The sequence below is a fragment of the Pan paniscus genome, chromosome X (assembly GCF_029289425.2).
Source record: "Pan paniscus chromosome X, NHGRI_mPanPan1-v2.0_pri, whole genome shotgun sequence".
Lineage (NCBI taxonomy): Eukaryota > Metazoa > Chordata > Mammalia > Primates > Hominidae > Pan > Pan paniscus.
This window is the reverse complement of record NC_073272.2, coordinates 73,760,619-73,774,664: the sequence shown is the minus strand read 5'-3', so window position 1 is coordinate 73,774,664 and position 14,046 is coordinate 73,760,619. Positions and strand designations below refer to the sequence as shown.

Genomic DNA, 14,046 nt, shown 5'->3' with positions numbered 1-14,046 from the left:
GGGCTGTTAATGTCTCCTATTATTATTTTGTTGTATTTCTCCCTTTAAATTTATTGTTTGTTTTATATAATTGGGTGCTCCAGTGTTAGCTGTATATATATTTACAATTCATATGTCCTCTTGTTGAATTGATTTATTTATCATTTAACCTTCATTTCTAATTATAGTTTTTGACTTGAAGTCTCTTTTATCTAAGTACAGCTACTCATGTTCCTTTTTGGTTTCCATATGCATGGAATATCTGTTTCCATCGCTTCATTTTCAGTCTTTATGTGTCTTTTTAGGTGAAGTGAGTTTCCTATAAGCAGCATATCATTGAGTCTTGTTTCTCTAGCTGTTTGGCCACTCTGTCTTTTATTGGAGAATTTAGTCCATTTACATTCAAAGTTATTTTTGATATGTAAAGTCCTACTAATACCAGCTTGTTCCTTGTTTTCTGGTTGTATTGTAACTCTCTCTTTCTTACTGTTTCCCTTTCAGGAAAAGTTATTTTACCTGATGGTATGTTTTAATTTTTTCCTTTTTATTTTTTAGTGTATCTATAGCAAGTTTCTGCTTTGTGGTTACCATAGTACTTAAAAAATGTCTTATGGATGTAGCAAGTTATTTTAAACAGATGAGAACTTAATTTTAATTACAGACAAAAGAATAGAAAGAAGCAAACAAAGGAAAACTGAAAACAACTCTGTACTCTAACTTCATCCTTATCACATTTTGGCTTTTTATTGTCTCAATCTACATCTAGTATTTACATTTTCCAGTGAATTTTTTGTCTTTGAGTGTTTTCTTTTGCATGTTACCATTCTTTTCTTTTCTTTTTAAAATTGTATGTTAAGTTCTGGGATACATGTGCAGAATATGCAGGTTTGTTACGTAGGTATCGTGGTGGTTTGCTGCACCCATCAACCTGTCATCTACATTAGGTATTTCTCTTAATGCTATCCCACCCCCTAGCTCCACACCCCCCGACAGGCTGCAGTGTGTGATGTTCCCCTCCCTGTGTCCATGTGTTCTCATTGTTCAACTCCCATTTATGAATGAGAATGTGCAGTGTTCGGTTTTCTGTTCCTGTGTTGTTTTGCCAAGAATGATGGTTTCCAGCTTCATCCATGTCCATGCAAAGTACATGAACTCATCCTTTTTTATGGCTGCATAGTATTCCGTGGTGTATATGTGCCACATTTTCTGTATCCAGTCTATCATTGATGGGCATTTGAATTACTTACTGTTTTATCTTTGAGTTTGTTGAGTTTCCTTAGATGTGCTGTTTTGAATTGTTCATCTAAAAGCTCACACCGGGGGGTGGAGCCAAGATGGCTGAATAGGAACAGCTCCCAGTGTGAGCGACACAGAAGACGGGTGATTTCTGCATTTCCAACTGAGGTACCGGGTTAATCTCACTGGGGAGTGCCGGACAGTGGGTGCAGGACAGTGGGCCAAAGCATGCGTGAGCCAAAGCAGGGCGAGTCATCGCCTCACCCAGAAAACGCAAGGGGTCAGGGAATTCCCTTTCCTAGTCAAAAAAAGCGGTGACAGACGGCACCTGGAAAATCGGGTCACTCCCACCCTAATACTGCGCTTTTCCAACAGGCTTAACAAATGGCACACCAGGAGATTATATCCCGCATCTGGCTTGGAGGGTCCTATGCCCATGGAGCCTCGCTCATTGCTAGCACAGCAGTCTGAGATCAAACTGCAAGGTGGCAGCGAGGCTGGGGGAGGGGTGCCCGCCATTGCCGAGGCTTGAGTAGGTAAACAAATGGCCAGGAAGCTCAAGCTGGGTGGAGCCCACCACAGCTCAAGAGGCCTGCCTGCCTCTGTAGGCTCCACCTCTGGGGGCAGGGCACAGACAAACAAAAGGCAGCAGAAATCCTGCAGACCTAAATGTCCCTGTCTGACAGCTTTGAAGGGAGTAGTGGTTCTCCCAGCATGCAGCTTGAGATCTGAGAACGGGCAGACTGCCTCCTCAAGTGGGTCCCTGACCCCCAAGTAGCCTAACTGGGAGACACCTCCCAGTAGGGGTGGACTGACACCTCACATGGCCGGGTACTCCTCTGAGACAAAACTTCCAGAGGAATGATCAGGCAGCAGCATTTGCGGTTCACCAATATCTGCTGTTCTGCAGCCACCACTGCTGATACCCAGGCAAACAGGGTCTGGAGTGGACCTCCAGCAAACTCCAACAGGCCTGCAGCTGAGGATCCTGACTGTTAGAAGGAAAACTAACAAACAGAAAGGACATACACACCAAAAACGCATCTGTACATCACCATCATAAAAGACCAAAGGTAGATAAAACCACAAAGATGGGGAAAAAACAGAGCAGAAAAACCGGAAACTCTGAAAATCAGAGTGCCTCTCCTCCTGCAAAGGAACGCAGCTCCTCACCAGCAATGGAACAAAGCTGGACGGAGAATGACTTTGATGAGTTGAGAGAAGAAGGCTTCAGAAGATCAAACTACTCCGAGGTAAAGGAGGAAGTTTGAACCAATGGCAAAGAAGTTAAAAACCTTGAAAAAAAATTAGATTAATGGATAACTAGAATAACCAATGCAGAGAAGTCCTTAAAGGACCTGATGGAGCTGAAAGCCATGGCACGAGAACTACGTGACGAATGCACAAGCCTCAGTAGCCGAGGCAATCAACTGGAAGAAAGGGTATCAGCAATGGAAGATGAAATGAATGAAATGAAGCGAGAAGTTTAGAGAAAAAAGACTAAAAAGAAATGAACAAAGCCTCCAAGAAATATGGGACTATGTGAAAAGACCAAATCTACGTCTGATTGGTGTACCTGAACGTGATGGGGAGAATGGAACCAAGTTGGAAAACACTCTGCAGGATATTATCCAGGAGAACTTCCCCAATCTAGCAAGGCAGGCCAACATTCAAATTCAGGAAATACAGAGAACACCACAAAGATACTCCTCAAGAAGAGCAACTCCAAGACACATAATTATCAGATTCATCAAAGTTGAAATGAAGGAAAAAATGTTAAGGGCAGCCAGAGAGAAAGGTCGGGTTACCCACAAAGGGAAGCCCATCAGACTAACAGCTGATCTGTTGGCAGAAACTCTACAAGCCAGAAGAGTGTGGGGGCCAATATTCAACATTCTTTTATTTATTTATTTATTTATTTTTTATAGTATTTATTGATCATTCTTGGGTGTCTCTCGGGAATTTGGCAGGGTCATAGGACAATAGTGGAGGGAAGGTCAGCAGATAAACATGTGAACAAGGGTCTCTGTTTTTCCTAGGCAGAGGACCCTGCAGCCTTCCGCTGTGTTTGTGTCCCTGGGTACTTGAGATTAGGGAGTGGTGATGACTCTTAACGAGCATGCTGCCTTCAAGTATCTGTTTAACAAAGCACATCTTGCACCGCCCTTAATCCATTTAACCCTGAGTGGACACAGCACATGTTTCAGAGAGCATGGGGTTGGGGGTAAGGTTATAGATTAACAGCATCCCAAAGCAGAAGAATTTTTCTTAGTACAGAACAAAATGGAGTCTCCCATGTCTACTTCTTTCCACACAGACACAGTAACAATCCGATCTCTCTTTCTTTTCCCCACATTTCCCCCTTTTCTATTCGACAAAACTGCCATCGTCATCATGGCCCATTCTCAATGAGCTGTTGGGTACACCTCCCAGATGGGGTGGCGGCCAGGCAGAGGGGCTCCTCACTTCCCAGATGGGGCGGCCGGGCAGAGGCATCCCCCACCTCCCAGAAGGGGCGGCTGGCAGGGTGGGGGCTGCCGTCCACCTCCCTCCCGGACGGGGCGGCTGGCCAGGCGGGGGCTGCCCCCCACCTCCCTCCCAGACGGGGCGGCTGGCCGGGTGGGGGATGCCCCCCACCCCCTCCCGGATGGGGTGGCTGGCCGGGCGGGGGCTGCCCCCCACCTCCCTCCCGGACGGGGTGGCTGGCCAGGCGGGGGCTGCCCCCAACCTCCCAGACGGGGCGGCTGCTGGGGGGAGATGCTCCTCACTTCCCAGATGGGGCGGCTGCTGGGCAGAGGGGCTCCTCACTTCTCAGATGGGGCGGCCAGGCAGAGACACTCCTCACCTCCCAGATGGGGTGGCGGTCGGGCAGAGACACTCCTCAGTTCCCAGACGGGGTTGCAGCCGGGCAGAGGCGCTCCTCACATCCCAGACGGGGCGGCAGCACAGAGGCGCTCCCCACATCTCAGACGATGGGTGGCCGGGCAGAGACGCTCCTCACTTCCTAGTTGGGATGGCGGCTGGGAAGAGGTGCTCCTCACTTCCCAGACTGGGCGGCCGGCAGAGGGGCTCCTCACATCCCAGATGATGGGCGGCCAGGCAGAGACACTCCTCACTTCCCAGACGGGGTGGCGGCCAGGCAGAGGCTGCAATCTCGGCACTTTGGGAGGCCAAGGCAGGCAGCTGGGAGGTGGAGGTTGTAGCGAGCCGCGATCACACCACTGCACTGCGGCCTGGGCAACATTGAGCACTGAGTGAGCGAGACTACGTCTGCAATCCCAGCACCTCGGGAGGCCGAGGCTGGCAGATCACTCGGGGTCAGGAGCTGGAGACCAGCCCGGCCAACAGGGCAAAACCCCATCTCCACCAAAAACATACGAAAACCAGTCAGACGTGGCAGCGCGCGCCTGCAATCCCAGGAACTCAGCAGGCTGAGGCAGGAGAATCAGGCAGGGAGGTTGCAGTGAGCCGAGATGGCGGCAGTACAGTCCAGCCTTGGCTTGGCATCAGAGGGAGACTGTGGAAAGGGGAGACGAGGGAGAGGGAGACCGTAGAAAGGAAAGAGAGGGGGAGAGGGAGAGGGAGAGGGGGGAGAGGGAGAGGGGGGAGAGGGAGAGGGGGGAGAGGGAGAGGGGGGAGAGGGAGAGGGGGGAGAGGGAGAGGGGGGAGAGGGAGAGGGGGGAGAGGGAGAGGGAGAGCTCAACATTCTTAAAGAAAAGAATTTTCAACCCAGAATTTCATATCCAGCCAAGCTAAGCTTCATAAGTGAAGGAGAAATAAAATCCTTTACAGACAAGCAAATACTGAGAGATTTTGTCACCACCAGGACTGCCCTAAAAGAGCTCCTGAAGGAAGCACTAAACATGGAAAGGAACTACCAGTACCAGCCACTGCAAAAACATGCCAAAATGTAAAGACCATCAAGGCTAGGAAGAAACTGCATCAACTAACGAGCAAAATAACCAGCTAACATCATAATGACAGGATCAAATTCACACATAACAATATTAACCTTAAATGTAAATGGGCTAAATGCTCCCAATTAAAAGGGACAGACTTGCAAATTGGATAGAGTCGAGACCCATCAGTGTGCCGTATTCAGGAAACCCATCTCATGTGCAGAGACACACATAGGCTCAAAATAAAGGGATGGAGGAAGATCTACCAAGCAAATGGAAAACAAAAAAAGGCAGGGGTTGCAATCCTAGTCTCTGATAAAACAGACTTTAAACCAACAAAGATCAAAAGAGACAAAGAAGGCCATTACTTAATGGTAAAGGGATCAATTCAACAAGAGCTAACTATCCTAAATATATATGCACCCAATACAGGAGCACCCAGATTCATAAAGCAAGTCCTGAGTGACCTACAAAGAGACTTAGACTCCCACACATTAATAAAGGGAGATTTTAACACCCCACTGTCAACATTAGACAGATCAAGTTGGCTTCATCCCTGGGATGCAAGGCTGGTTCAACATACACAAATCAATAAACGTAATCCAGCATATAAACAGAACCAAAGATAAAAACCACATGGTTATCTCAATAGATGCAGAAAAGGCCTTTGACAAAATTCAACAACTCTTCATGCTAAAAACTCAATAAATTAGGTAGTGATGGGACGCATCTCAAAATAATAAGAGCTATCTATGACAAACCCACAGCCAATATCATACTGAATGGACAAAAACTGGAAGCATTCCCTTTGAAAACTGGCACAAGACAGGGATGCCCTCTCTCACCACTCCTATTCAACATAGTGTTGGAAGTTCTGGCCAGGGCAATCAGGCAGGAGAAGGAAATAAAGGGCATTCAATTAGTAAAAGAGGAAGTCAAATTGTCCTTGTTTGCAGATGACATGATTGTATATCTAGAAAACCCCATTGTCTCAGCCCAAAATCTCCTTAAGCTGATAAGCAACTTCAGCAAAGTCTCAAGATACAAAATCAATGTGCAAAAATCACAAGCATTCCTATACACCAATAACAGACAAACAGAGAGCCAAATCATGAGTGAACTCCCATTCACAATTGCTTCAAAGAGAATAAAATACCTAGGAATCCAACTTACAAGGGATGTGAAGGACCTCTTCAAGGAGAACTATAAACCACTGCTCAATGAAATAAAAGATGATACAAACAAATGGAAGAACATTCCATGCTCATGGGTAGGAAGAATCAATATCGTGAAAATGGCCATACTGCCCAAGGTAATTTATAGATTCAATGCCACCCCCATCAAGCTACCAATGACTTTCTTCACAGAATTGGAAAAAAACTACTTTAAAGTTCATATGGAACCAAAAAGGAGCCCTCGTTGCCAATTCAATCCTAAGCCAAAAGAACAAAGCTGGAGGCATCACACTACCTGACTTCAAACTATACTACAAGGCTACAGTAACCAAAACAGCATGATACTGGTACCAAAACAGAGATATAGACCAATGGAACAGAACAGAGCCCTCAGAAATAATGACGCATATCTACAACTCTCTGATCTTTGACAAACCTGAGAAAAACAAGCAATGGGGAAATGATTCCCTATTTAATAAATGGTGCTGGGAAAACTGGCTAGCCATATGTAGAAAGCTGAAACTGGATCCCTTCCTTACATCTTATACAAAAATTAATTCATGATGGATTAAAGACTTAAATGTTAGACCTAAAACCATAAAAGCCCTAGAAGAAAACCTAGGCAATACCATTCAGGACATAGGCATGGGCAAGGACTTCATGTCTAAAACACCAAAAGCAATGGCAACAAAAGCCAAAATTGACAAATGGGATCTAATTCAACTAAAGAGCTTCTGCACAGCAAAAGAAACTACCATCAGAGTGAACAGGCAACCTACAGAATGGGAGAAAATTTTTGCAACCTACTCATCTGACAAAGGGCTAATATCCAGAATCTAAAATGAACTCAAACAAATTTACAAGAAAAAAACAAACAACCCCATCAACAAGTGGGCGAAGGATATGAACAGACACTTGTCAAAAGAAGACATTTATGCAGCCAACAGACACATGAAAAAATGCTCATCATCACTGGCCATCAGAGAAATGCAAATCAAAACCACAATGAGATACCATCTCACACCAGTTAGAATGGTGATCACTAAAAAGTCAGGAAAGAACAGGTACTGGAGAGGATGTGGAGAAATAGGAACACTTTTACACTGTTGGTGGGACTGTAAGCTAGTTCAACCATTGTGGAAGTCAGTGTGGCAATTTTTCAGGGATCTAGAACTAGAAATACCATTTGACCCAGCCATCCCATTACTGGGTATATACCCAAATGACTATAAATCATGCTGCTCTAAAGACACATGCACACGTATGTTTATTGCGGCATTATTCACGATAGCAAAGACTTGGAACCTACCCAAATGTCCAGCAATCATAGACTGGATTAAGAAAATGTGGCACATATACACCATGGAATACTATGCAGCCATAAAAAATGATGAGTTCATGTCCTTTGTAGGGACATGGATGAAGCTGGAAACCATCATTCTCAGCAAACTATTGCAAGGACAAAAAACCAAACACCGCATGTTGTCACTCATAGGTGGGAATTGAACAGTGAGAACACATGGACACAGGAAGGGGAACATCACACACCAGGGCCTGTTGTGGGGTGGGGGAGGGGGGAGGGATAGCATTAGGAGATATACCTAATGCTAAATGAAAAGTTAATGGGTGCAGCACACCAACATGGCACATGTATACATATGTAACAAACCTGCACGTTGTGCACATGTACCCTAAAACTTAAAGTATAATAATAATAAAATTTAAAAAATAAATAAATAATTAATTAAAAGCTCACACATTGCCATCTCACTAGGGTCAATCACTGGTTCCTTGCTTTGTCCATTTGGGAAAGCTATGATTTTATGTTTGCTTTTATTTTTTCTAGACTTTTGTCTATGAAAGATTAGTGATTTATTCCAGTCTTTGCTGGCTGGCTTGCTTTGGTATTTCTATGGTGTGTTTGTTTAGAAGTTCTTTGAAGTTTGCCTGTTGAGCACCCTTAATCCTAGATCATTGCCTCCTTTTCGGCACTAGATAGCACCTTAAGCCCAGGATTGCCTCAATTCTTGGTCACGTTTGGAGCACCGGTCATCCAAGATAAAGGGGTTTCCAAAGGAAATACCCTGGTTGTGTGGGAAGGCTGGCTAGAAGTTCTTGCTCAAAGTACCCATGATGCATGCCTCCTCCAGCATGGTGCTGCTGAAAGCCACTCTTATTTGGCATCCCTTTTGGTTCGGATAAAGAGCAAAATTTTCCAGGTTGGGGTTGCTAGTCACATCTCCCTTCTTTGTCTCTAGCTTCCCTCAAAATTTTTCATCCCTATTGGCCTTACAATATTTTTGTGGGTTGAGACAGAAACATTTTTCCTGTGAGAGTACAAGATAGTGTGGAAGCTGACTGTCTGCTTCAGTCTAACGTTTTCTAGTGTAGAAACTGTGAGTCCAGGGGGAATTGTCTATGCACAGTGCCCAGCAGATTTGGGGACAGTCCGTTCCTCTTAGTGTCCACTTGAAGTTCTTTTTACTTCTCTGTGTTCCTGGGGAAATCCCAGCATCAGATTTTAGTTATAGATATTTCTGGTTGAAATCTTGATGCTAGATATTATTTGTTTGTTTTTGTTTGTTTGTTTTTGTTTTTGTTTGTTTTGCTTTCTTTGGAGGTGAGTGAAGACAGATTGCTTCTATTCTATTCTGCCATCTTGGTAATATCACTCCCTTTATGTCTTCTGTTTCTTTTATTTGTCTAATTGCTCTGGCTCAACTTTTCAGTACTATGATGAACAGAAATGTTGAGAGTGGGTATCTTTGTCTTTCTTCTGGTCTTAGAGAAAAAGCACTCAACTTTTCACCATTGAGTATAATGCTAGCTGTGGGCTTGTCATAGATGACCTTTATTATGTTGAGATACAGTGCTTTTATACCAAATTTGTTGAATTTTAATCATGAAAGAAGTTGGATTTTGTCAAATGCTTTTTCTGCATCTATTGAGATGATATAATTATATACTTTATTCTGTTAATTTGGTGTATTGCATTTATTGATTTGTCCATGTTAAAGCATCACTGCATCCCAACGATAAATCCCAGTTGATTGTGGTATATGATCTTTTAAACGTGCTGTTGAATTTAGCTTGCTAGTATTTGGTTGAAGATTTTTGCATCTATGTTCATCAGAGTTATATGTGTGTAACTTTCTATTCCTATGGTGTCCATATCTGCCTTTGGTATTAGGGTACTGCTGGTCTCATAAAATGACTTTGGACCGGTTCTCTCTTCTTCAGTTTTTTGGGAGAGTTTGAGAAGTGTTGGCATTAATTATTCTCCAAATATTTGATAGAGTTCACTATTGAAGCCATCTTATTCTGGTGTTTTCATTGTTGGGAGGTTTTATTACTGATTTAATTTCCTTGCTCATTATTGATTTGTCCATATTTGCTATATTTCCATGATTCAGTCTTGGTAGGTTGTATGTTTCTAGGAATTTATCCATTTCTTCTAGGTTATCCAATTGTTGGAATATAATTTTTCATAGCATTGTCTTATGATCCTTTGTATTTCTGTGGCATTAGTTGTAATGCCTTCTTTTTAATTTGTAATTTTATTTTAGAGACAGAGTCTTGCTCCATCACCCAGGCTGGAGTGCAGTGGTGTGATCTCAGCTCACTGCATCCTCTGCCTCCCAAGTTCAAGTGTTTCTTTTGCCTCAGCCTCCCAAGTAGCTGGGATTACAGGTGCACACCATCACACCTGGCTGATTTTTTTGTATTTTTAGTAGAGACATTGTTTCACCGTGTTGGCCAGGCTGGTCTCAAACTCCTGACCTCATGATCCACCCACCTCAGCTTCCCAAAGTGCTGGGATTAAGGCATGAGCCACTGTGCCTGGCCTTCAATTTATAATTTTATTTATTTGTGTCCGCTTTCGTTTTTTTCATGGCTAGTCTTGCTAAAGATTTGTGATTTTTTTAACAAAACAACTTTTATTTTCATTAATTGTTTCCATTTTATTCTACTGTTTCATTTATTTCTGCTCTGTTCTTCATTATTCCTTTACTTCTACTAACTTTGGACTTAGGTTGTTCTTTTCTAGTTCCTTGAGGTGTAACATTAGGTTGTTTATTTGTAATCTTTTTTCTTTTTTGATGTAGAAGTTACTGCTATAAACTTCTGTCTTAGAACTGCTTTTGCTGGTCACATAAGTTTTGTATTTTGTATTTCCATTTTCCTTTGTCTCAAGATGTTTTAAATTTTTCTTAAAATTATCTCTTTGACCTATTGGTTGTTCAAAAGTATGTTGTTGAATTTTCACATGTAAGCATTTGCCCATTTATGATGGGAGTATATTCTGAGAAATATGTTATTAGGTGATCTCATCATTGTGCAAACATCATAGAGTGTGTTATACAAACCTAGATGGTATAGCTTACTGTACTTTTAGGCTGTATTGTATAGCCTATTACTCCTAGGCTACAAACCTATACAGCATGTTACTGTACTGAATACTGTAGGCAATTGTAACAATGGTATTGTGTTTCTAAACTTAGAAAAGGTAATGTGTGGTAATGTCTTGATCTATGTCATTATAACAGCTACAACATCAAAAAGTAATAGGAATTTTATGGCTGCATTGCAATCTTATGTGACTGCCATTGTATATGCAGTTCATTGTTGACCAAAACATCATTATGTGTTGTATGACTATATTTGTGAGTGATATAGTTTGGATATTTGTCCCCACGAAAGCATGTTGAAATGTAATCCCAAAGTCAATGGATCATGGGAATGGATTTCTCTTAAATGATTTAGCACCATTAGCTTGGAGCTGTCCTCATGATAGTGAGTGACCCTTCATAAGATATAGTTGTTTAAAAGTATGTGGCACAGGGCTCACGCCTGTAATCTCAGCACTTTGGGAGGCCAAGGTGGGCGGATCACCTGAGGTTGGGAGTTTGAGACCAGCCTGACCAACATGGAGAAACCCTGTCTCTACTAAGAATACAAAATTAGCCGGGCATGGTGGTGCATGCCTGTAATCCCAGCTACTCGGGAGGCTAAGGCAGGAGAATCACTTGAACCCAGGAGGTGGAGGTTGCAGTGAGCCATGATTACACCACTGCACTCCAACCTGGGCAACAAGAGTGAAACTCCATCTCAAAAAAAAAAAAAAAAAAGGAAAAGTGTGTGGCACCTTCCCCACCCTTTGCTCCTGCTTTCACATGTGATGTGCGTACCCCTGCTTTGCTTTTTGCCATGATTGTAAGAAGCCCAACTCCTCACAAGAAGCCAAGCAGATGCTGACACCATGCTTCATGTACAGCCTGCAGAACTGTGAGTCAATTAAACCTCTTTTCTTTACACATTACCCAGTCTCAGATATTTCTTTATAGCAATGCAATAACAGCCTAACACAGAAATTTGGTTTTGAGGAATGGGACATTGCTATAAAAATATGGAATAGGCTTTGGAACTGGGTAACAGGCAGAGATTTGAAGAGTTTGGAGGCCTCAGAAGAAGATAGGAAGATGAGGGAAAGTTTGGAACTTGTTAGAGACTAGTTAAATGGTTGTGACCAAAATGCTTATAGTGATATAGACAGTGAAGTCCAGGCTGATGAGGCCTTATATTGAAATAAGGAATTTATTGGGAACTGGAGCAAAGTTCACCCTTCTTATACCTTAGCAAAGAACTTGGCTATATGGTGTCCATGCCCTGGAGATCTGTGGAAGCTTAAACTTAAGAGTGACAAACTAGGATATCTGATGGAGGAAATTTCTAAGCAGCAAAGTATTCAATAAGTGGCATGGCTACTCCTAACAGCATATACCCAGATGCAAGAGCAAATAAATGACTTAAGTTGGGAATGTATATTTAAAGATAAAGCAGAGTGTTAAAGATTGGAAAATTTGCAGGATAGCCACATGGCAAATAAAGGAAATGATTTTTGGGGAGAGGAATCCAAGCAGGCTGCAGAGCAAGCACTTGCTAGAGAGATTTGCCTGACTAAAAGGAATCCAGGTGCTGATAGCCAAGACAATAGAAAAAAGGCCTCAATGGCATTTTGGAGATCTTTAATGCAGCCCTTCCCATCAAGGGCCCAGAGGCCTAGGAGGACTGAATGGTTTCATTGGACAGGCCCAGGGCACCAGTGCCCTGCACCACCCAGTGGTATGATTTTGTTTTTGTTTTTGTTTTTTGAATATGCTTTGCATTGTTTTATGTTTGATTGTCCTGTCAATTTTAGAGTATGTGCCCTGTGGCAATGAGAAGGATGTATATTCTGTTGTTTTGGGTGGAAACTTCTGTAGATGTCTATTAGGTCCATTTGGTCAAATATTGAGTTCAGGTCCTGAATATCTTTATTAATTTTCTGCTTTGATGATCTGTCTAATACTGTCAGTGGGGTGTTGAAGTCTTCTAGTATTATTGTGTAGTCATCTAAGTCTCTTTGTAGGTCTCTAAGAACTTGCCTTATGAATCTGGGTGCTCCTGTGTTGGGGGCATATATATTTAGGATAGTTAGATTTCTTGTTCAATTGAATCCTTTATCAGTATACAATGCTCTTCTTTTTCTTTTTTGATCTTTATTGGTGTAAAGTCTGTTTTGTCTGAAATTAGGATAGCAACTCCTACTTTTTTTCTATTTGCCATTTTCTTGGTAGATTTTTCTCCATCCCTTTATTTTGTGCCTATTTGTGTCACTGCATGTGAGATGGGTCTCTTGGTCACAGCATGCCATTGGATCATGCTTCTTTATTCTTTATTTATTCAGCTTGCCACTCTGTGCCTTTTAATTGGGGCATTTAGCCCATTTTCATTCAATGTTAGTATTAATGTGTGCAGATTTGTTCCTTTCACTATGTTGTTAGCTGGTTATTATGCAGACTTGTTTGTGTGGTGCTTTCTAATGTCATTGGTCTGTGTACTTAAGTGTGTTTTTGTTGTGGCATGGCTTCTAATGGTTTTTCCTTTCCATATTTCACACTCCTTTTAGGACCTCTTGAAAGGCAGATCTGTTGGTAATGAATTTCCTTAGCATTTACTTGTCTGAAAAGGATCTTATTTTTCTTTCACTCATGAAACTTTGGTTGCCTCTGGGACTCCTCTCCAGGGAAACTTAGAGCCACTACCAGTGGGTATGGTCAGCTGTGGGTGGGGTGGCTCATCTGTCGTCCTGATACAGGGACCCTAAATAGTAGGGGGTAGGGGCTCACAGGGAAGAGGTACTGGCTGCCTCTTTGTGTGGTGACTGTGGTGTTCTGGAGGTTCCAACATAGTGACTAGGTCCTCTGTTCCTTCCCTACCCTAGGGCTGTTAGGGTGCTACCAGTGCAGCTGCAATGGTGGAGGAGTTGTGGGTTGTTTCAGGGATTTTCTCCTCAGAGAACTGAAGAACTGCCTTTAACCAAAGTATTCGTGTGGGAGCAGGGTAGATGTTCTGCAGTCCCAGGTTGGAAGGCCCTGCCTAGTAAGGAGAAGCAGGATTGGGGACCCATGTAGAAAATAGTCTTGCCACTTTTTCTGTGGAGTGGCTGCATCGGCTGGTGATATGCCCCAGTCTCTAGTCACTGCTCACTCCCTGGAGCCTGAAGGGAACAATGGTGAGGACTGTGAGACAGCAAAAATGGTGGCCTGCTTCTCCCTGTGGGAGCTCTGTCCCAGGGAAGTGCAGAGCTGCTGCTAGCCTGAGAACCCTGACAGGGGGTGGGCTGGAGTCCCCGGTCGGAAGGTCCTGCCCAGTGAGGAGAAGCAGGATCATGGATCTGTGCACTAACAGTCTGTCTGTTTTTCTGTGGGGTGGCT

General features: G+C 43.2%; 1 long non-coding RNA gene across 1 annotated transcript in view; it reads left to right on the top strand.

Moving 5' to 3' along the window:
- The window catches only part of LOC106634305 (uncharacterized), a 92,434-nt gene that overhangs the window by 16,540 nt on the left and 61,848 nt on the right, over window positions 1-14,046 (top strand). The window contains exon 2 of the long non-coding RNA XR_010111250.1: window positions 481-501. This is a non-coding gene — a long non-coding RNA (uncharacterized LOC106634305). The remainder of the gene's footprint in view (window positions 1-480; window positions 502-14,046) is intronic.